The sequence below is a fragment of the Aethalodelphis obliquidens genome, unplaced genomic scaffold (assembly GCF_003676395.1).
Source record: "Aethalodelphis obliquidens isolate GAN/ISIS:26980383/991018 unplaced genomic scaffold, ASM367639v1 scaffold5, whole genome shotgun sequence".
Taxonomy (NCBI): domain Eukaryota; kingdom Metazoa; phylum Chordata; class Mammalia; order Artiodactyla; family Delphinidae; genus Aethalodelphis; species Aethalodelphis obliquidens.
The window spans coordinates 28,765,589-28,770,372 of NW_020837949.1; the positions used below are offsets into that span (position 1 = coordinate 28,765,589).

Below are 4,784 nucleotides of genomic sequence, written 5' to 3' on the forward strand. Positions count from 1 at the left end.
CAGTGTTATATGTCAATTATATCTCAATAAAGCTGGGGAAAATATAAAAACAATACAACTGACAAATTTTTTTAAACATTTTTTAAAAGTATAGATTATGTACTAGAAATAAATAGGTAATTATTGACTTACATTTTGTTTATTTACACTTTTCCTTGGTTACGAAGAGTTCAGGTGTGTTTAAATATGCAGTTAAATTTAGTGATATTCCTCTTTTATCAAAGAGTAATTAGGGGCTTCCCTGGTGGCGCAGTGGTTGAGAGTCCGCCTGCCGATGCAGGGGACACGGGTTCGTGCCCTGGTCCGGGAAGATCCCACATGCTGCGGAGTGACTGGGCCCGTGAGCCATGGTCACTGAGCCTGCGTGTCCGGAGCCTGTGCTCCGCAACGGGAGAGGCCACAACAGTGAGAGGCCCGCGTACCGCAAAAAAAAAAAAAAAAAAAGAGTAATTAGGATCTATAACGGGCCACCCTTCCTTTTTCTTGGCTAAACACGGCGGGGTGGATATGAGCCATGATCACAGACGGCTGTTACTGACATGCAGAAGAGAAGGCTTCCTGGCCTCTTTGGAGGTGAATCACCCCTAGGGTTCAGAATGGCAGTTTAACAGAGGGAAACAGGCAGCCCTATATCCCCGTTCTCCCTGCTCTTCTAATTCTCACACACAAATCAGATGCTTTCATTTCTTTCTGCAAATTTAAAAGTCACATGTGAAACTTTGTGTTGACTTGGCCCACATTTATTATTACTCTCCCTTTACAACAAGTGGGAGAGGCTGCTCTTTCTAGCATGATTTTGTTTCAAGAGATTTTAATCATGCAAACCATCTCTACTGGTTTTTCTTTGGATGTGGATGTAAACTGTTACCAACGGTAAATTTCATCCATCTATTAAAAATAACACCTTATGTAACAATTGTCTGTAAGCACAACAATCAAAAGGATGTAAGTATTTATTTAATGTCGCACTAAATTAGTTTGATCTTCACCCCTAGTCATTTCCTTTTGGAATGATTGTTAGGCTCTTGAAGCATAATCCAACTGTTAGCCACATTGTGATCTAAAATAGAAGGCAGTTTAAATCATTTAGAGTTTAGAAATCAAGAGGCAGTGTAGTTTAATTACATTTCATGGTGAATTCTAAGACCTCAGTTTTCCCATCACTTCTCTCCAGCTTCTCAACCAAGTTTATATAATCAAACCAGGGAGGAACACCCTGTAGCTGTCATTATGTTTACAAATCCCCAAACCCTTTAAATGGTATACTGTAAACTCTGTACTATTTTGTTTCTGTGAGAGACGCAATAACGATATGACGGTTAAGGGCACAGTCTCTGAAGCTAGTCTGTTCTTTGTGACCTGGGCCAGCTACTTACCTCACCATTACTGTGTCTGTTTCTATACAATAAGGACCACAATAATAGCACCTACTTTATGAGGTTATCGTGAGGATCGAATGTCTTAATATATACGATTTACTTAGAACAATGCCTGGTACATAGTAAGTGCTATCTAAGTGTTTACTAACATTATTTTCTTTTTCAGAGGTGTTGAGTCCTTGGTGTACCGCTGTGTTCCCTTTCATGCTGGGCCACACGTTTGTCCTTCTCAGTTTACCTCATTATCCTACTCCAAGAAATGTTATGACTTGTCACATCTGGTCTATACTGAAACTGAAATTTAAAAATAAATCAAGGGTCTTAGCCAACTTTCCTTAAGAAAGTCTTGTCTTTTTTTTTTTTTTTTTTTTAGGAAAGTCTTGTCTTGCCGAGTATACATGGTTCCTGGAGATACGATTTGAATCTTTCTTCCTTCAAGTCAGCTAAGTGTATTATAGTGTTCTGGATAACTAACTGTCTCCAAATGGTGGGTTTAATTCCTCAGTATTTGATGGCCTTTGGAAGGTGATGCAAAAAAATACCGGCAGCTCACCAAATTGCCTATAATATTTGGATGAAAAGCTCTTCTGGTTCCACATCTTAAGTAAAACCAAACACATCAGTACTGACAGTACTTCAGAAAATTAAAGTGTTTCTAAAATATTTACTGTGAATATCATGTGGTTACAAATCTGCAAAATGGGGTCATAGCACCTAACTTACACAGTTCAATTCCATTGTATTCTTAGTATAACTATCATAGTTCCTTAAAAAACAAACAAAAAACCACCAACAACAAAACCAACTATCACCCCGATCATGAATAAGGAAATAAGGCCGTTATTTGTATTCAAACAAATTAAAGTGTTTTTGTGTTGTGTGAAGTATTATTATCAGGGAAATGCTTTAATTAACCAACTTCCTTATCCAGAGATTACAGATAATGCTGTTTGATACGTTTTTCTTGATCATGTTTCAAGATAATCATCATTGCCTCTAACCATTGCCTCTGTTAAGCAGTTCCCAGTTTACAAAATGTTGAACTCGTAAATTGAAAATTAATACACTAGAGTGTAACTTCCCTCCCCTTTTATCATCATAAAGGGCATTTAAACAAATCAAGGCACTTTTTACCCACAGTGATTGTCTGGCAGTGAGCCTGATCCATGTGATACCAGAAAGCTGTTTCCTAAACACATCATTAGAACTGGGGACTGTCCAGTATAGAGGACCCTTTATGGTAACATAACTGCCTGGTTTTTCTCTGTGGACTCATTCCTATTCTCAAACTATGTGGGTTTAGTTGGAATGAACCCCACTGCCATTTCCCAGCACGGGTCTTGCTTGCTTTAAAATGATCAGTGTATTTACCATCCAACCCCAATCCCCAATGGCCATTGTGATTGGCTCAGGGATAGGTACATTAACCAATCAGAGCCAATGATGACTTTTGCTGGGCATTCTGAGAAATAAGTTTGCCATCTCTCTTGTGTGAGCAACCAAAAAAAAAAAAAAAAGAATCTCTCCCTTTCCTTAGAATGAGTAGTAGGAGAATGTTAGATCTGGAAGGAAGTGTGGCAGCCATGTTGATGAGAAAAGCCGAGAGCCCAGAGCTGCTGAGACTAGGGTATTGGGGGGGTTGGCACAGAACCCTGTGGAGCCTGCAGTCGAAGACAACTTCACAGAAGCCAGACTCTTTAGGCTGGAGACGGAGAGACATGAGCCCTGGGAACATGGTGTGAGCTTTTGGATCAAACTTCACCTGAATCGGTCACAACTCTAGACTTTTCAGCCACTGAGTCAGTACATTTCCTTTAATGTTTGTCAGTCTGGGTTGCTTTTTTTTGTTACCTGCACCATAAGGAGCCCTAAACCATGAAGGCACAATAGCCTAAACTGGATAGAAGCGTTTGGGCCCCAGAACGTGTATTTCCAGGAGCACCATGCTGCTACCTATACTACGATGGGGACTGGGAAGGAAATGGGCCAAAGCTAGGCAGTCAACCAGTAAAACAGGTGAGACATTCATGGATGGCTTCCATGGTGATGCCAGGGAGACTGAAAAGAAGAAACCAAAGACACAGCTTGGGAGTTGGGAGTTCTTGCTCAGGCAGGCGGGGGTTACGGGGTGGTGCTAATGGCTGAATAGTAGTCATGTATTTGTGAATTAAAGTCTCCCTGGTTCTCACAATCGGTTGGTAAGTTAATTACGAAAAGTTTTCTAGTTGATGGGAAAAAAAATGGTCATTAATGGAAACTGCAGTCTTCATGTTTTAAGAAAGAGTGCTTATTTTCAATGCAGATAAAATAGATTTACTTTGCAAAAAAAGGCATAAGAATAAGTGTCTAGGGCTTCCCTGGTGGCGCAGTGGTTGAGAGTCCGCCTGCCGATGCAGGGGACATGGGCTTGTGCCCCGGTCCGGGAAGATCCCACATGCCGCGGAGCGGCTGGGCCCGTGAGCCATGGGCGCTGAGCCTGTGCGTCTGGAGCCTGTGCTCCGCAGCGGGAGAGGCCACAGCGCTGAGAGACCCGCATACCGCAAAAAAAAAAAAAAAAGAATGTCTATTTTTCAGGTTATTCTCATCAGTGGATGCTAAAGAATGGTAAACCACTCTTAAATAAGCACTGTATTTGTTCATTTGTCATTTTGGAGTCTCTCATTCAGTAAATAGTAATTTTGTTAAATTTTAAGGGTCACAGTTAAATGTTTAGCCTTGATTTTAATATTAGATCAGAGTCATTTTCCATGGTTTGCTCTTTTTCACAAATTATTGCTTTGCCTTTTAAATAAAATTGAAAGGAAATAGAATGAGACCAGGATGGTCAGGGAAACATTTCTTTAGCTTATTTTGAGAAAAAGAATATTCTTTCTTTGTCCATTCTGAACTTAGAAAATCTATTTTTTCTATATGATACTGAAATATTTAACAATTCATAAAAAACATAGCATTTACATTAAAATACCACCTTAAATACAGCCCTGTAATTTTCACCAGGAACCTTGTAAAATATCATGAATATACATGCATAAATACTAAAACAAGACCACTCAAAATTCACATGGAAGTGCAGCATTTCACACAACATAATAAATATCCAGGATATCAAATCCACAAATTGATCATTATTCTGATTTAGATTCTTTTTTCCAGTTAAGACTTTTACTGTATAATTTATTATAATAACCTTACAAGTTAAACTAATTGAGAATAGAATTCAACTAATCTGACTGCTGAAATAGCACAATTGTCAATATATTGCTGCATATTTTAATTTACAACATAGAAAGCTGCCATTTCGGCAGGAAATACACATCCATGTAACTAACTGCTCAATGAACTTCTTTTTCAATGTATGAAAAAATGTCAAAGTTAATAGTATGAAAGGAAACAGAAGCTAATATT

The 4,784-nt window shown here is 39.0% G+C and overlaps 1 protein-coding gene across 5 annotated transcripts in view; it reads left to right on the forward strand.

Annotated features, from left to right (window-relative positions):
* Nucleotides 1–4,784, forward strand: part of FAM3C (FAM3 metabolism regulating signaling molecule C) — a 58,038-nt gene that overhangs the window by 51,583 nt on the left and 1,671 nt on the right. For 3 of the 5 annotated variants that reach the window (XR_003431902.1, XR_003431904.1, XR_003431905.1), the window contains one exon: nt 1,753–3,604. The gene's annotated coding sequence lies outside the window, so the exon portion shown is untranslated. Of the gene's footprint in view, nt 1–1,545; nt 1,710–1,752; nt 3,605–4,784 lie in introns of those variants that run through there. The other 2 variants (XR_003431903.1, XR_003431906.1) reach the window with 2 other exon arrangements.